Consider the following 19,759-nt stretch of genomic DNA (forward strand, 5'->3'; position numbering starts at 1 on the left):
TAAAACCAATTACACTGACCCAGGGTGCTTTGTCTTTGTCTCCTGACAATCCTACTGTCCTTCGTCTCCTAAGATGACGCCTTCCAGGCGGCACAGCTCTGGTTGACAGCTTGGGCTGTACAACCAGCTCCACCCCTTACCAGCTGGGTGCCTTGGCGGATGAACTCCCTAAACCTCGATGTCCTCATCTGTAGAGTGAGGTCAGTATCCGCCTCATAGGATTGTTGTGAGCAGCACATGAGAACATTGTGAAGTTCTTGGGGATGTGCCTGGAATGTATCAAGTGTTATTGTTTTTATTTTTTATCACCACTTAGCTCCTTTCTTTATCTATGCTAATAGAGGGGAGTTTGGTGGGGATACATTTAAACTCCTTCTTCTCCACTCTTAATCCCAAGGTACAAAGTGCCCTTTTCTGCTCAATGCCATACTAGACCTCATTCCCTGAGGTTAATGCCCTATTTCTTTCTTTCTTTTCTTTTTCTTTTTTTTTTTTTGAGACGGAGTCTCGCTCTGTCGCCCAGGCTGGAGTGCAGTGGCACATCTCGGCTCACTGCAAGCTCCGCCTCCTGGGTTCACGCCATTCTCCCGTCTCGGCCTCCCGAGTGGCTGGGACTATAGGCGCCTGCCACCAAACCCGGCTAATTTTTTGTATTTTTTTCACCGTGTAAGCCAGGATGGTCTCGATCTCCTGACCTCGTGATCCGCCCGTCTCGGCATCCCAAAGTGCTGGGATTACAGGTGTGAGCCACCGCGCCCCGCGGTAATGCCCTATTTCTAAAAGAAGTTTTCCTAAAAGTTATCTTAAACCATAGTGCCCAAACCATCAATGCCTTGTTCATTGAAGTGAGACGAATGCATTTTGCCTTACATTAAAACATGAAGAATATAAGTGTATTTACCCTCTTGAGGGTACCAATTTTTAAAAGGGAATGATATAATTTAAAATTTAAAAGCTAATTTTCTAAGGACAAGAAGTATTTTAAAAACAGATTAATAGGTTTTTGCTTTGGTTGACATAAGGTATCTCTAGTCATCAAAATAAACAACCTTTAAATGTCCAGCATTTGGATGTTTAAATCCAAACTGAGCGGCTAATATCTTGAATTAACCCATTTCACACCCAAGCACACCGACTAATACGGGAAGGCAGATGATGTATTCAAGGCTATGTGCACTATATCCAGTAGGTGGCAGCATAGGAAAACTTATGGCACTATTGTAGCTGGTAGGATGAGCCAGAAATCTTAATACCAGGAGCAATTGGTGACTGCCCTTCTTAGGCAAGATGGAGCAGTTTGATAGCATATCCCATATCATTCTTTATTTTAGCGCAGTGTTTCAGACTGGATGAATTTGTCCATATACAGATTGGCTAAAGCTGGCCCTGTGAATTGCTTGTTGGTCCATTCATATTTTTGGGTAGGTTCTATTTATTTTTTCATGAAAGTAAAATGAAAGAGAGAAGCAGTAATAATTTCACAAGTTCACTATAATGAGTCTCTTCTGCTTACGTCGAGTTAGATATTATCCCAAATATAATTGATTTTATGTAATCAATTATATTATCAGTTCCACTTCTAGTAAAACCTTGCTTTCAAATCTATCTTAACATAAGAGTTTAATATAAACCAGTTTGACTGTTCCATCAAGAAAACTGAATTTGGTTCCAACATTGACATTAATTAGTTGGGTTACATTAATCAATTCTCTTTTCTTTTTTTGGTCTCAAATGTGTGTGTGTGTGTGTGTGTATATATATATTTTTTGTTTGTTTGTTTTTTGTTTTGAGATGGAGTCTCACTATGTTGCCCAGGCTGAAGTGCAGTGGCGTGATCTTGGCCTACTTCAGCCTCCACCTCCTGGGTTCAAGCAATTTTCCTGCCACAGCCACACAAGTAGCTGGGATTACAGGTGTGTGCCGCCACACCCAGCTAATTTTAAGTATTTTTAGTAGAGACAGGGTTTTACTATGTTGGCTGGGATGGTCTAAAACTCCTGACCTCAAGTGATCCGCCCACCTCAGCCTCCCAAAGTGCTGGGATTATAGGCGTGAGCCACTGCATCCAGCCTCAATTATATTTTAAAATAAAAGAATTAGGTAGGCTTGAAGTCTACTAAAGTCTCATATCCTATTATGTACCACAAGCTTTGAAAATGTTCTTTTTTTTTTTGAGAAGATAGTAGCAGCAATGAAATAATAGTTATTATTTTCCAGGGTAACAATTTTAAGAGATAAATACCCATTTGCATACGTAAATCCTAATTAATCCCATTCCCTTGTGGTCATAATTCCAACAGTGGCAATTTGATGTGGCACGTTTGGGTTGGGAACAGATCCTCACTTTAGGAGTTTTTCTATGATCTATATTTTTTTACTTAATGTAATTTGTTTCATTGTAATACACATTTGTTTCCCTTTTAGTGCTTTTTTGGGGTTCTTACAATAGAGCTGATAATCTTTTTAATGGGTGCTTTCAAAAGAAAGACGTGATGAGATAAGGATCAGAACTGCTGAAAGACATGTGGGAAGTAGCAGTGTTTTTCTTCTAGACTCACCTGGAAAGATTTTTTAAGAGTTTAAATGTGACTGAATCCTTTGTCTTATACATGAATCCTCTCTGCTTTTCTATTCAGCCATTGGGTTATTTTTGAACCCCTAGTTCTAGTAAAGCTCAAATGTGAGTGCTTCAAAGAAGTGCATTATTTATGAACCACCAAGCTGAGGACCAAAATAGGTTTTATGAGAAACTTAATTTTAACAACATAGTGTTAATTTTCCATAAGCAACTTAATTATCTATGCTAATAGAGGGGATTATGGCATGAATACATTAAATCCGCTTTAAACTAACTTAAATATTTTAATATTATTGTTTCTGTTAGTCTAAGAGTTCTATAAGGAAGGGGCCATATGGTTGGGTGTGGTGGCTCTCACCTGTAATCCCAGCACTTTGGGAGGCCAAGGCCAGAGGAACCCTTGAGCCCAGGAGTTCAAGGCCAGCCCGGGCCACATAGTGAGACGCCTATCTCTACAAAAAATGAAACACTATCTGGGTATGGTGGTGTGCGGCTGTAGTCCCAGCTACTTAGGAGGCTGAGGCAGGAGGCTCACTTGAGTTCGGGAGTTTGAGGCTGCAGTGAGCCATGATCACACCACTAAACTGCAGCCTGGGCAACAGAGTGAGACTCTGTCTCACAAAAAAAGAGTAGGGGGCATATAAGTTCAAAAGGAGTTTATAAACGATTCAGTGTCCTGATAGTGTCACTTATCACAACCAGTCTTTCTTAAAGTATGGCCTGGGGACCCATGGGGCTCCCTGAGACCTTATACAGAGTCTGTGATGTCAAAACTATTTCCATAATGATCCTAAGACATTATGTATCTTTTTCACTCTTGAATGTAGAAGTAGATAGGTGAATCAGATGTCACTATTAAGCCAGTACTTCACTTTAGATGGAAAAATGTAAAACAATGCCATTCTTCTATTTTTTTAATTGTAAAAAAATGTAGTTCTTTTTTGTAAAAAATGTGTTGTTACCATATTTATAACTTTTTTTTTTCAAGACAGGGTTTCACTCTGTTGCCCGGACTGGAGGGAGTGGCATGATCACGGCTCATTGCAATCTCAACTTCCCAGGCTCAAGTGATCCTCCCACCTCAGCCTCCCAAATAGCTGGGACTACAGACTCAAGCCACCATGCCCAGCTAATTCATGTATTTTTTTTATGGAGATGGGGTTTTGCTATATTGCCCTTGCTGGTCTCGAGCTCCTGGGCTCAAGCGATCCAACCGCTTTGGTCTCTTAAAAGTGCTGGGATTACAGGCATGAGCCACCAGACCTGGCCCCATGTTTACAATTTTTATTTTAAAGTTAATTAACAAATATTTCAATTATTCTCAGCTTTGATTGCTAAGATGATATATATCAATAGACATAACATATTGAGGTCCTCAATAATCTTGAAGAGATAAAGGGTTTCCTGAGACCCAAAAAGTTTGAGAATTATTAGACTAAAGCCAAGTACTGAGCTAGGGATACTCCCCGCCTCTCCTGTATCTTTTTTTTTTTTTTTTTTTGAGACAGAGTTTCATTCTTGTTGCCCAGGCTAGAGTGCAATGACAAGATAGTGGCTCATTGCAACCTCTGCCTCTTGGATTCAAGTGATTTTCCTGCCTCAGCCTCCCAAGTAGCTGGGATTACAGGCACCCGCCACCATGCCTGGCTAATTTTGTATTTTTAGTAGAGATGGAGTTTCACTATGTTGATCAGGCTGGTCTCGAACTCCTGACCTCAAGTGATCCACTTGCCTCGGCCTCCCAAAGTGCTGGGATTACAGGCATGAGCCACCATGCCCGGCCTCCTCTCCTGTAGCTTTGAATGTTTGTTTTGCTGCCTACAGTTTTTACATAATTAATATAAGCTATATGAAGAATATTGTTCTCCTTTCATAAGTTTCCATGTGTCTCCATGGCCATTACTCTCATCGTTGATAACCCCTGTTATACTCTATGATACTAATATACAATATTATAATTTAATGTAATTATTCTTTTTATAACAATATTACATTTTTTGTTATGAAATACAGTCCAAGGTGACAGCAGGGTCAGTATCTGGTTAGGGCCCTCTCCTTACACTACAGACAGCAACCTTCTCAATATACCCTCACATGCTCTTTCTTTGGTGCCTGCAGTGGACAGAAAGAGAGAGAAAGCCCTTTGGTGTCTCTTCCCATAAAGGCGCTAATGCCACCACGATGGCCCCACCCTCATGATGTCATCTAAACTTAATCACCCCAAAGGCCCCATCTCCAAATACCATCACACTGGGGCTTAGGGCTTCAGTTGATGAATTTCAAGGGGATATAATTCAGCCCATAGCAGAGGTTCACCCTCAAAACAACCTAGTAGCACAAATTCACCTCATGTTAACTTACATATGATTGGATATATTTTATATTCAATAACACAAAACAATTTTAGGTACATGGGAGTCATACAACAGTTGCTTCAAAAAATACGTGCTTGGGGGTTGGTGATTAGGGGTGACTTTGGGATCTACGTCAGGGGCTCACCATCCTCATCAGAAATCCTTCACTCCTCCAGAGAAAGGGCAGCCACATAATCATTTGCCCAGGCCCCAAATGCTCTACCTGGGTTGTTTGATTGGCTTGAGCAAAAGGACTTTGATGTTCCTTTGGCTGAGCTCAAAGGACTGCTCAGCTGCCGTAGATTATCCCAAAGTTCTGTGTAGTCAGATTGCCTGGTGCTTTATTCCTAAGCTGCTTTTATGCCTTCCCGTCCTCACCTTGCCTGACTCCTGAGCAGCAGGGCCCACCGTTCACCTCTTGGCCAGTTCCAGCTTCAGCAAGTGCACGCTGTTAGTTGACCTTTGACTCGCAAGTCTGCCAGCCCCACAGCTGCTTCTTATAAGAAATTTGTAATGCCCCCTTTACTCTCCTAAAATAAAATTCATAGCTAATATAACCTGCCTACACATATAATGTTTACAAATCAATTTAAAGACACAAAATATGTATTTTTTTCAACCTGTAAATGCTCAGGTATTACTCCATAAGATGCATAAAGTAGGGAGAGGCTTGTATGTAAACATGAAATCCCTGAGAGAGGAACAGACACACAGCTGATGTAATCAGGGGTGGTGTATGGACAACTCAGATACCACAGCAGCTCATTATTGGCCATGGGAAGTTTCCAAAATGGTGAACCATCTTGGCAAAATTCCAAACACAATTACATTACATTCTGCCCTTGATTTACCCCATAATTGCATTTATGAAAACTTCAGTGCAAAAACTCCGTGAAAAATATTTTATATATAGGATCAGAAAATTATACACAGATTTTTCATTTACAAGAGTCCCCATGGGGACATTCAAAAGCTGTGTAAGACGCAGCACAAATTCCTCATTGTATGAGACTGCCTTCTGGTGACTCGGGCCCTGAACACTAAATGCCAGTGGGACCTACCCTACTATGATTACAACAACAAAATATTTGCCCACACATTTCCAAAACAGCCCTTAGGGGTTGGCACTACCACCCCTAAGGACCACTTAGCTAGACTGGAAAATCTTTAATAACTAATCTGTGCTTGGCAGAATTCTAAAATGGTCCCCAAGATTCCCAGCCCCTGGTGCACAAACACCTTCTCCCAGGTATTTAATCCGACACTAATCTAGATGCTGCCCTGAAGGGATTTTGCAGGTGTAATTAAGTGTCCAAATAAATGGACATTAAGATAGAGAGATTATACTCAGTTGACCTGACCCAGTCCTTAAAAAGGACTGGGCTCTTTTTGGCAAGGGAACAACTGGCAGCCTTGAGGGGCTAAGACTGGTCCGCAACTGACCATCAGCAAGGAAATGAGGATGTAAGTTCTACAACCGCAAGGACTTGAACTTGACCAACTGTCCCATATAAGCCTGGAAACTGATTCTTCCCCCAGAGCTTTAGAAAGGGACATAGCCCAGCCAACTCCTTAATTTCAACTTTTAAGTTTCTAAGAAGAGAACCCAGTCACTCTGTGCTAGACTTCTAACCTGCAGAATTATGCTTTAATGAAGGAATGTTGATTTAAGCCTCTAAGTTTGTGGTAATTTGTTGTGCAGCAACAGAAAACTCACACATAATTTAATTTTATTCATTTTTTTTTTAAGAGACAGGGTCTCCCTGTATTGTCCAGGCTGTTCTCGAACTTCTGGCCTCAAGCAATCTTTCCACCTCGGCCTCCCAAAGTGCTGGGACTGCAGGTTTGAGTCACTGTACCTGGTCTCACACATAATTTAATAAGGCAATGCCATGTGTTCACTGAAACACTGGGCATCCCCCTTGTTGCCCTCTGTCAACCACCCATTCTCTGTCCCTACCACTGACCCTCATGGTTGGACTGGGAATAAGTCATACTGATTCTTCTCAGTTCCTTGCCCTCTCTATCTCTCTGAATATGAGGGTGAAAAGCATACACTGAAATTCCAAAAACTGACCACACTCCCTGATTCTAGATCCTCCCTGAGGATGTTGAAGGTCATTTGGGTTCTCTGGTTCAGCCCACAGCCTATGTTTGCTTCATTTATAACCTCTGCTTATGCTTTTCATCATGAGGCACTGTGCTGGTGAAACCTAAACAGGAAAAGTAATGTGTAACCTTAACTATTTATTGAAATCTGATCCGCATGTTTTAGTCATTGCTGCAGAAGGTCACATAAATCTAATCTGTATGAAAACAATAAAAAAATGTTCTTCAGCATGCATGGGACTGAAATACTTCACATTTTGTATGCAGGAAAGAATCCCAGGCCCTCAGGTATGACCCATTGCCTACTTCCCTCTGGGACTATTTTTTTCTGTGTTCTCCCACCCCCCACCGCCCTTTGCAGGCATCAGCCACCAGAAATGCCACCAACAGAGCCAGTTCACTCTGGAAGGCTCTCTTTTTTGTTCCTTTTGGAAAAACGAAAGCCACATTTGAGAGCTTTATGATAATTATTATTTTAAAATTTAAAGCCCATAAAATCATCTTTGAAATAAAGAATAACAGTTGGCTCAGAGACCAGGCTTAGTTTTTCTACTTCATGTGCCTATATTTGCTTCCGTGGGATGCTATGGACCCATGCCCCTTTTTGTAAAGACATGTGGTGCCAATATAGAGGCCATAAGTTTACTATTATTTGTGCAATTGACTTATTTCATGAATTTGCCCCCAGACTGTCTTCTGATAGTGTTTACCCATCACAAAAGGGGCCTTCAAATATTTATAGCATTTCCTTCTTTTTTGCCTTACAATATACTCTGGATTTCTCAAACTTTTGAAATCAGCATGCATTGTACATTAATTTTCTTCCTAATCTTTCCCTCTGATTATATATCTCCCCCATTTTCTTAATCGCTTTGACACAGGATTCTTTTGGTGCCACTTTGCCAGACAAAAATCTCCACCGTCAGCAGTTCCTCTGCTGGGGCTTCACGTGGGCCTGCCGGGCTCACTTCACCCACTCTGCTCAGCAGGCTGCGCTCTGCTCATGCTACTGGCCCAGATCCCACGCCTGCTGTGGCTCTGTGCCCAGCCTGTGGCTGGTTAAGGCGTGCGGTGACCAGCTTCTGCCTTGGGTGCCGGCGTCTGGACAAGGGAGATGTGGTGGTACCCAAAAACTCGGAGATGCCAGCAACTGCAGAGCCCCCAAGGGGTGTTACAGCTTTTGGTTGGGGAGTCCCAAGGTCTGAGCCCCCAGGAAGTGTCACAGCTTGTTCGGTCCTTCTGCCCGCAGCTCGGTGAATGGGGGTGTGTGGTGTCAAGTGGTTTTTTCACTCCGGTAGCTCTGCGAGCTCTTTTCGCACTCTCCATTCAGCAGGTTCCAGGTTCTTGTCCCGTGACCAAGAGGAATGAGGTATGCAGACATCAGAGAGTGAGCAAGGCAGATAAAATTTTATTGAGCGAAAGAAAAGCTCTTGACAATGAGAGGGACCCCGAAACGAGCAGCCCTCTGTATGAGACGGGGCTGAAAGTGGGTAGCAGTCTGTGGGCCTGAGTCCGGGGTTTTCTGTGGGCTCAGAATAGGAGAGTGTGTGCTAATTGGTCCATGATTTGGCCTGGAAAAAGCACCATTCGATTGGCTAAAAGGCATGAAGGAAGTTCTCACTGTGATCGTGGACTCTACCCAGAACTGGCAGTTTGGTTTTCCAGCTTCATGCTGTCTTTGACTTGAAGGCCGGGTTTCACCGGGGTCCTGTCCCTGTCTGCCTAGGAATTTGTTTCCTGCTGCTATCAGCTTTATTACGGTATAATCTACATACCATAAAAATTTAACTGTTGTAAGTATATAATTTATTATTTTTATGAATAGAGTTGTTAAACCATTACTGCAAATCCGGTTTTAGAACATTTCCATCATCCCTAAAAGTTCTCTCATGTCTGTTTACAGTTAATCCCTGATCCCACTGCCAGCCCCAGACAACCACTGATCTGCTTTCTATCTCTGTAAATATGCCTTTTCTGGACATTTCATATAAATGGAATTATACAAATAGAATCTTTTGTATTTGGCTTCTTTCACTTAGCACAAGTTCATTTGTGCTGTAGCATGTGTCTTAGTTCTTTCTTTTTTGCTGCTGAATAGTATTCCATTGCATAAAAATACCATATCCTATTTACCCATTCATCAGTTCATGGACATCTGGATTGTTTCCAGTTTTGAGCCATCGTGAATAATACTGCTCTGAACATTCATATGCATGTATTTATGTGGATCAGTTTTAATTTCCTAAGGGCAAGTTACTGACATTCTAGTTTCTGTCTCACTGACTCCTTATATAAGAACTTAGGATGCATAGAGCAAAGTCTGGTGTTCTGATGGTGTCCACCTAGGCAGATGGTCTATGTAAAGGATGGCCCTCCTCCTCCACCACTATCTGGTAGTGTCAGTGGAGAAGGGAGCAGAAAAGATGGCTGTCTATCAGTGGTTACTGGCTGAGCTGCCATATGTGGCAGTGGCCCTACTCAGGCATGAGAGTCCCTAAAGCTGAATTCCCTGATGGCCCCTATGGATTCTCAAGGAACATATTTCAAGACTTGGTTTTTAGGCCAGGTGCAATGGCTCACACCTGTAATCCCAGCACTTTGGGAGGCCAAGGTGGGTGGATCACCTGAGGTTGGGATATTGAGACCAGTCTGGCCAACATGGTGAAACCCCACCTCTAATAAAAATACAAAAATTAGCTGGGTGTGGTGGTGCACACCTGTAACCCCAGCGACTTGGGAAGCTAAGGCATGAGAATCACTTGAATCCAGAGGTGGAGGTTGGAGTGAGCCGAGATCACACCACTGCACTCCAGCCTGGGTGATAGAGTAAGACTCTGTCTCAAAAAAAAAAAAAAAGACGAGATTTATAAATATATATATTAAAAATTCTATATATTTTATTACAAATTTTTTAAATATATATATTTTTTGAGGCAGGGTCTTGCTCTGTTGCCCAGGCTGAAGTGCAGTGGCACAAATGCTGCTCACCATAGTTTCAATTTCCTAGGCTCAAGCAATCCTCCCACCTCAGCCTAAGTAGCTGGGACCACTACTTAGTGTGCACCACCATGCCTGGCTGATGTTTGCATTTTTCGTAAAGACAGGGTCTTGCTATGTTGTCCTGGCTGGTCTTGAACTCCTGGCTCAAGCAATCCTCCCACCTTGGCCTCTCAAAGTGCTGGGATTACAGGCATGAACCCCGTCTGGTCTATTAATATGTTTAAATGTCTTCTATTACTATTTTAAATTTACTATGGCAGGCAGTATATGTTATTAAGAACTTCTGATTTGGAAGACTTGGACTTGAATCTTGATTCTATCACTAACTATATATATTTCCTTCAGCAAAGAGCTTAACTTCTCAGGATCATCACCAAAACAGGGGGAAGGGCCATCCTGTGGCTTAAAAAGGAGATAATTTTTTTTTCATAGAAAGGTGAGAAAAATGAAATCTATTGGGCGAAAAGGAACAAAAGGGAAACAGGGACTCTCAGCAAGGCAAGAATCTTGCTTTCAGTTTCCTGCCTCACAGCTTGAGTCCCAGGTACCACCCAGGAAGAGGAGAGGCCAGGCGCCTCCCTGCTGCAGAACGGCAGGAACTTCCCGAGGCTCCACCCTGTTCTCCCAGTACGCAGCCTGGTCAGAGCCTCTCCAGGGACCCTTTTATATTTTGCTGTCTCAGTTTCATCACCTGTAAAGGGTGGATAAAACTGTTTGTTCCTTCTAGCTCATGTTGAAATTAGATTACAGATGGAAAAGTATTCTGGAAAATTTCAAAGTGTTTTGGAAGTGGGAATTCTCCTCGTTCTGTGCTTCCGATCTTGGGAAATGCCACCACTCACCTCCCAAGACTTGAAACTTGGACTCTCTTCTCTCATCTCCATACCCCATCTTAATTATTTTCCTCCCAAATATACTTAAAATGTGTCTCTTCCTCCCATCTCCACTGATACTTCCTCAGGTCAGACTCTTGGCATTTCTTACCTAGATTATTGCAACAACCTTTTTTTCTCGTTTTTAAATATTATTAAAATTTTTTAAATTGTAATAAAATATATATAACATAAAATTTGCCATCTTCCCCATTTTAAGTGTACAGTTTGGTGGCATTAAATAAATTCACATCATTGTACAGCCATCACCACTGTTCATCTCCAAAACTCTTATCAGCTTGCAAAACTGAAATTCTGTACCCATTAAACACTAACGCCCAATTCCCTTCCCTCCCCCAGCCCTTGGCAACCACTATTCTACCTTCTGTCTCTATGAATTTGATCACTCTAGGTACATCATACAAGTAGGATCATACAGTATTTATCCTTTTGTGACTGGCTTCTTTAACTTAGCACAATGTTCTAAGGCTTCACCTATGTTGTAGCATGTGTCAGAATTTCCTTTCTTTTTATTTATTTATTTATATATTTATGTTTATTTATTTATTTTTTTGAGATGGAGTCTCGCTCTGTTGCCCAGGCTGGAGTGCAGTGGCGTGATCTCCACTCGCTGCAACCTCCACCTCCCAGGCTCAAGTGATTCTCCTGCCTCAGCCTCTCGAGTAGCTGGGACTATAGGCGCACGCCACCATGCCCGGCTAATTTTTGTGTTTTTAGTAGAGATGGGTTTCACCATATTGGCCAGGCTGGTCTCAAACTCCTGACCTCGTGATTTGCCTGCCTCAGCCTCCCAAAGTGCTGGGATTACAGGTGTGAGCTACCGTGCCCGGCCCAGAATTACCTTTCTTTTTAAAGTTGAAACAATATTCCATTGCATGTACAGACTATACCACATTTTGTTTATCCATTCATCTGCTGATGGACATTTGGGTTATTTCCAACTTTTGATGCTTGTGAATAATGCTGCTATGAATATGGGTATACAAATATTAATACCTCTTTGAGATCCCGTTTTTAAATTCCTTATGCCCATAAGTGGAATTCCTGGATATTTGGAAGTTCTATTTTTAATTAGAAAAATAGTTTTTGAGGAACTGTCATATAGTATGTTTCCCATAGCAACTGCACCATTTTACATTTCCACTGGCAATGCATAAGGATTCCAATTTCTCCACATTCTCACCAACACTTATCTTCTATTTTTTTTTTTTTGAAAAATGTTAAAGTAATCATCCTAGTGGGTATGGAGGTGCTATCTCATTGTGGTTTTGATTTGCGTTTTCCTAATGATTAGTGATATTGAGCATCTTTATATGTCATACATAAAAAGAATGAAAAGGTAACCTATACAATGAGAGAAAATATTTGCAAATCATATGTCCGATAAAGGGTTAAAATATATAGGGTTAATTCACTCATCTATAAAGGGTTAATTCACTCATATAGATGTCTTTTCTTTTTTTTTTTTTTTTTGAGACGGAGTCTTGCTCTGTCACCCAGGCTGGAGTGCAGTGGTGCGATCTCGGCTCACTGCAAGCTCCACTTCCTGGGTTCATGCCATTCTCCTTCCTTAGCCTCCTGAGTAGCTAGGACTACAGGTGCCTGCCACAACTCCCGGCTAATTTTGTTTTTGTATTTTTAGTAGAGACAGGGTTTCACCATGTTAGCCAGGATGGTCTCGATCTCCTGACCTCATGATCCTCCCACCTCGGCCTCCCAAAGTGCTGGGATTACAGGCATGAGCCACTGTGCCTGGTCTATAGATGTCTTTTCTAAAAAAGAAAGATAAAGGGTTAATTCACTCATATAGATGTCTTTTCTAAGAAAGAAAGAGAGAGAGAGAGAGAAAGAGAAAGAAAAGAAAGAAAGAAAGAAAAGAAAAGAAAAGAGGGAGAGAAGGAGGGAGGAAAGAAAAGAAAAGAAAAGAAACCAGAATGCCAGAATGGCATAGAGCCATGTGAGGTTGCACTTAACGGACTGCAGAGTAGCAGCACGAGAGTCCCCCATGGGATGCATTAACAAGGCTTTCTGGAGGGCAGGAATCCTGAGTGGTCCCAAACTTGACTGTACATTGTAATCAACTGGAATGCCTTAAAGAGTCCCAATGTGTGGGTTCCACCACAGGGATTCTCATTTATTCGGTTGGGGTACAGCCTGGGCATCTGTATGTTTTAGAAGTTCCCAGATGAGAGATGAAAATGTTCTGGAACTAGACAGTGGTGATGGCTGTATATTCTGAACGTATTAGAACAGAGTATATGTCACTAATGGTAAATGCTATGTTTGTGTATTTTACCACACACACACAAAAGTTCCCCGATGATGCTATGGGCAAGACAAAGTTGACAATCAACAAAGCTTTGTTGCCATTTCTCAGATAATAAGAATCAAGTGGAAGTCTTTGTTAAATAAATAGATTGCCAGACCTCAAAGCCAGGAAGTCTCATTCTGTTTATCTGGATGGGGGCAAAGGAATCTGTGCTTTCAAATAGAACACCAAGTAATTCTTCTTTCTTTTTTTGAGATGGAGTCTCTGTTGCTCAGGCTGGAGTACAGTGGCATGATCTCGGTTCACTGCAACCTCTGCCTCCCAGGTTCAAGCGATTCTCCTGCCTTAGCCTCCTGAGTAGCTGAGACTACAGGCCCGTGCCACCACGCCCGGCTAATTTTTTTAGTAGAGACGGGGTTTCACGGTGTTAGCCAGGATGGTCTCAAAATTCTGACCTCGTGATCCACCTGCCTCAGCCTCCCAGAGTGCTGGGATTACAAGCATAAGCCACCGTGCCTGGCCAACACCAAGTAATTCTTATACAAGAGAAGTTTGGGAAACTCAGATATACCCAGTGCTTCCCAAGCCTGCTCAATTGTAAGAATCACCAGGGGATCCTGTTAAGCTTCCAAATCTATTGATAGGCCCATCTAGACCTTTTTTTTTTTTTGAGACAGAGTCTCACTCTATCACCCAGGCTGGAGTGCAGTGGTGCAACCTTGGCTCACTGCAACCTCCACCTTCTGGGTTCAAGCGATTCTCCTGCCTCAGCCTCCCAAAGTGCTGGGATTACAGGTGTGAGCCACTGCGCCTGGCCCATCCAGACCTATTAAACTTGGATCTCCAGAGGAAGGCTGGGACTCGGTGGACTTAATATGCTACCCAGCTAATTCTCCTGACCAGGCAAACTTGAGAAACACCATCTAGTCTAGCCCTCAGTGTTGGCTATTCTACAAAACCTCCTGTGTGCTTAAAGAAAAAGTCAAATTCCTTACTCCCAGAGATGCTAATTCTGGGTGGGGCCCAAGTATCCAAAGTTTATTATTTTTTGTTTTATAAGCTACCATCCCTGAGTTTGAGGAATAACTGAAATGAATCACTGTTGCAGCCATTCTTTTGGAAAGCAAATTGTGCTCATGTTTCATGGTTACTTATTGAGTCCTTGAGCATGTGCAGTTCTACACAGCAGTATATCCAGAAGCTGAGAATTAGAAAGGTAAGGGTGTCTCAGCCTGCTGTAAGGGAGATGGCTGTGCTTTAGTCAGGAGTAGGCTGAGGAAGCCTTCTGGTGCAGCATAACTCAGCAGGTTTGGAGTGCAGGTGCACAACTCCACACAGTATTTAACCATGCCATGTCAGGCACATTATGTAACCATGCCACGTAAGGTGCATTAGGTGATCACCCACGTGAGCTCATGCTTGGCTTGGAGTCACTATTGCCTGTAAAAGGTATAATTACCCTGCTGACACTGTACATATGGCTCATGCCCAGGGAGAGAATGTACATACAGCTCGTGCCCACAGCTCATGCCTAGGCTCGCTTGTGCCAGAGAGAGGGTAAAAGCCATGTTGAAACTGTCTACAATTCCTCGAATGTTTTTCCAGCTACCTGCCACCCCACTGACTCCCCTCGGACCTCAGTTAGAACCTAACACCTGCCCATGAAGTAGCTGGGAACAAGTCATGGAAGCAGGAAGAAAAGGATTGAGATGCACAAAGAGTAAAGAAAGAGAATCCTCGGTGACAGCTTGCTGTCATGTGGGGTGAAACAGAGATCCCTGGTGAGCTTTGACATCTCCTCCAAGGGGCCTGGTTGGCAGAGTGTCCAGGGTTGGGTCTTGGGGGAAGTCTGTGGTGGGCTGTGTCCATTCTCTATCTATCTGGATCCTAAGCTAATTAAAGGAAGCTGCTGTAACCTTCCTCCAACCAAGGAGCTCTATGATTGCTTCTGACCAGAATATGGTTCTACTTGAGGCAGAAAACCCTTAAGAAGGTGAATTCTTTTCCAGTATCTTGGCCTTGATAGGAAAATACACGAGTCTGACAGTCAATTAGAATGAATCAGAATTCATTTATTTCAGTAATCTTTATATCTGTACAAGGCAATCCTCTATTTTACTCCGCCTATCCAAGCGTTTTCAGTTGTCTCCTATGGTTGTCATAAGCTTTTTCTCTTTGTCTTGCCAGCATCCATATCATCTCTTCTTATGTTGAGAGTATAGGGAGAAACAGACACAGGCATGGCTCCTTGAATAGCCCTCCCAGAGGATCAAGTGAATGACAGATCGAGGCAGAAAGAAGCGTAGTGAAAGTGGTGACCTAGAGGGTGCTGCTTATCTGGCTCTGCTGGCTCTGACCCCTGGAAACTTGGCGGCTGTAGTCAGGTAGGGTTCTTAAATAATCCAGTGTTTATCCCAGACATGAAGGAAACAAATTACAGTAATGAGCCCTATAATGACGTTTCAGTCATCGATGAACTGCATATATGACAGTGGTCCCATAAGAGTATAATGGAGCTGAAAAATTCCTATTGCCTAGTGACATTGTAACCATCATAGCACAACTTCACTCTAGTGTGGTGATAATGCTGGTGTGAACAAACTTATTGCACTGCCAGTCATATAAAAGTCTAGTACACACAGTTATGTACAGCACATAGTGCTTGATAATGATGATGACTATGCTACTCGGTTATATATTTACTATACTATACTTGTTTTCGTTATTTTTGAGTGTACTCCTACTTATGAAAAAAAAGTTAACTGTAAAACAGCCTCAGGCAGATCCTTCAGGAGGTGTTCCAGAAGAAGGCATTGTTATCATAGAAGATGACAGCTCCAGCCGGGCGCATGGAGCTCACACCTGTAATCCCAGCACTTTGGGAGGCCGAGGTGGGCAGATCATGAGGTCAGGAGATCGAGACCATCCTGGCTAACACGGTGAAACCCCATCTCTACTAAAAATACAAAAAAATTAGCCAGGGGTGGTGGCAGGCATCTGTAGTCCCAGCTACTCGGGAGGCTGAGGCAGGAGAATGGTGTGAACCCGGGAGGCAGAGCTTGCAGTGAGCCGAGATTGCACCACTGCACTCCAGCCTGGGCAACAGAGCGAGACTCTGTCTAAAAAAAAAAAAAAAAAAAGATGACAACTCCATGCGTGTTATTGACCCTGAAGACCTTCCAGTGGGACAAGATATGAAAGTGGAAGACAGTGATATTGATGATCCTGACCCTCTGTAGGCCTAGGCTAATGTGTGTGCTTGTGTTTTCATTTTAACAAAAAAGTTTAAAAAATAAAAAAATTTTAAAAATAGAAAAAACTTATAGAATAAAGATATAAAGAAAGAAGATGTTTTTGTAAAGCTGTACAATGTGTTTGCATTTTAAGCTAACTGTTATTACGAAAGAGTCCAGAAGTTAAAAAAAAACTAAAAGTTTATAAAGTAAAAAAGTTACAGTAAGTTAAAGTTAATTTATTAAAGAAAAATACTTTCAAAATAAATTTAGCATAGCCTAAGTGTGCAGTGTTTATAAGGTCTATAGTAGTGCACACTAATGTCCCAGGCCTTCACATTCACTCATCACTCACTGTCACCCAGAGCAGCTTCTAGTTCTGCAAGTTCCAATCATGGTAAGTATCCTATATTGGTGTATTATTTTTTAATCTTTTATATTGTATTTTTACTGTACCTTTTCTATGTTTAGATAAATTTAGATACACAATACTTACCATTGTGTTATAATTGCCTACATTGTTCAGTACAGTAGCATGCAGTACAGGTTTGTAGCCTAGGAGCACTAGGCTATACCACATAGGCTGAGTGTGCAGTAGGCTACACCATGTAGATTTGTGTAAGTACACTCTATAATGTTCACACAATGATGAAATCTCCTAATGACACATTTCTCAGAGCATATTCCTGTCGTTAAGCAACACATGACTGTATAAGTGTTTGTAATCTCCCTCTAAATTACTTTTTTACACATCTGTCTCCTGGCTAGATGGAGAACTTCTTGAGAACAAGAACCTGGCTTTATTTAGTTATATTTCCAGCAATTATCTCAGGGTCCGGCACAGAATGGAGAGTTGTAATTGTTGGTAAAATTAATACATGAGATACAGACTCTGTCTCTTTAGAAATAACAAAATGATGACAAGCCTAAATTTATAAGAGGAATGTAAACTGCTGCATAGATAATAATCCATGCACTTTGATGTGTCTATATCTGCGTTCAGCAACTAATGTTTCAGTGGTCTAGCATTCCCCAAATAAATACTTTCTACTTCTGTTATTAGTTATCAACATCTGCTTCGTATGGCTTAAATATATTTTATTTTTTGTTCTACTCTCAATTGTACAATTCAAAGAAAATATTCACGCTTTCTTAATGTGCTTAATTTTGTCAATTGTCAATTTTTTTCAAATTTGATTTATTCATAGTTTGACTTATCAAATGCAGCACATTTTCAGCTCCTTTATCTGCTGAATTTTCTACCTTTAACAATAATGGAGTATGAAGGTAGAGCACAAAAAAATCTAACATTAAATCTCAGCCTAAAAACACAATAGGAAATCCCAGAAATTTTCGCTGGAATAATTGGCACACACCAAGGAAAACCAGCACAACAGTTGCCAGCTGAAAATGTTCGTGTTCATTTGAATCACCATTGGTGACCTAGTTTGGCCAGAAGCAAACCATTGTGTTATCTCATCCTCCTAACATACAGCACCTGAGTCAGCATTCTGAAAAACAAAACAAAACAAAACAAAAAAGCAACACCAATTTTCAAAATAAGTTTGAACTTGGCCAGCTTGTGTTTTATGAGCTTGTTTAACAGCAGCAAGCAATAATGTTTGTTACAGTTTAATCTGTTTTCTAAAGAATTGATGTCCCTGGGCCTTCATCTAAACTAAAAGTGACATTGTGGTACTTAAAATGCAAAACATTCAGGACCCACACAGAGTAAGAAGAATGGACTGATTTTCATGTATGTTTAAAAGGTAATGGATTGCATTGATTGCCATTTTGTATGGAATTCTGCCTCCCATACTGGGATTTTTCAGTATGAAAACTCAGGTTTAAGTTAGACACAGGCAGAGGAAATATTTTGACTTTGGGTCAATGTGGAGATGCAGCAGGAAAGCTTTCTCTTCCAAATATCTGGGAAAGCCATGATCACACCCTTGAAAACATCATTTGCTAACGAGTAGATCTGTTTCGTAACTGGAGAACATCTGCCTTGCATTTCTAGAGCCCCCTCATTTGAGGGTATGATTTAGAGAAGCACCAAGCTGTAACATCCCAATGGTAGTTTTGAACATTTTTCAAGGGCATCCCAAATTCCAGGCTGTTTTTTCCTATTGGTTTTAGGCTTCAGTTGCTCTCCAGGGCTGACCTGTTTGTACTTTTGTTTCACTTTTGTTACATTCACTTAGTATAGAAGATCTAGAAGAATGTTTACTAAATGAGCTTTAGGGTTCACCAACCCTTAGGTTTTCATTGCCCAAAAGTATCAGTGGCTGACATGTATGTCTAATACCCACTCCTTGGGGACCTGCGCTCTTCCTCACCCATAAGGCCACTGTGGAGGTGCCATTTTCTTATGTGACCCCCACTCCTCATCCAAGCTGGGCTGTCTCTTCCTTGAACTTTTTGATTTTTATTTTGGATTCAGGGGGTACCTGTGCAGGTTTGTTACATGGATATATTGTGTAATGCTGAGGTTTGGGCTTCTATTGAACACACCGCCCAAACAGTGAACACAGTACCCAATAGGAAGTTTTTCAACCCTTGCTACTCTCCCTCCCTCCTTTCCTCCCTCCCTCCCTCCCTTCCCTCTTTTGGAGTTCCCAGGGTCTGTTGGTCCCTTGTTTGTGTTCATGTGTACCCATTGCTTAGCTCCCACTTATAAGTGAGAACATGTGGTATTTGATTTTCTGTTTCTGCATTAATTCACTTAGGATAATGGCCTCCAGTTGCATCCATGTTGCTGCAGAGGACACGATTTCATTCTTTTTTTATGGCTGCAGAGTATTCCATGGGTGTACATGTGCTACATTTTCTTTATTTAAACCAATGTTGATGGACACCTAGGTTAATTCCATGTCTTTGCTATTGTGAATAGTGCTGCAATAAACATATGAGTGCAAGTGTCTTTATGGTACAACGATTTATTTTCTTTTGGGTATGGGATTGCTTGGTCCAATGGGAGTTCTATTTTTAGTTCCTTAAGAAATCTCTAAATTGCTTTCCACAGGAGTTGAACTAATTTACATTCCCACCAACAGTGTATAAGTGTTCCCTTTTCTCTGCAACCTCGCCAACATCTGTTATTTTTTAACTTTTTAATAATAGTCATTCTGACTGATGTGAGATGGTATCTCATTGTGGGTTTGATTTGCATTTCTGTGATTATCAGTGGCATTGAACATTTTTTTCATATGCCTGCTAGCTGCTTGTATGTCTTCTTTTGTGAAATGTCTCTGTCCTTTGTCCATTTCTCAATGGGGTGATTTGTTTTTTTCTTGCTGACTTGTTTATGTTACTTACAGATT

Source organism: Pan paniscus, chromosome 3 (genome assembly GCF_029289425.2).
Source record: "Pan paniscus chromosome 3, NHGRI_mPanPan1-v2.0_pri, whole genome shotgun sequence".
Lineage (NCBI taxonomy): Eukaryota > Metazoa > Chordata > Mammalia > Primates > Hominidae > Pan > Pan paniscus.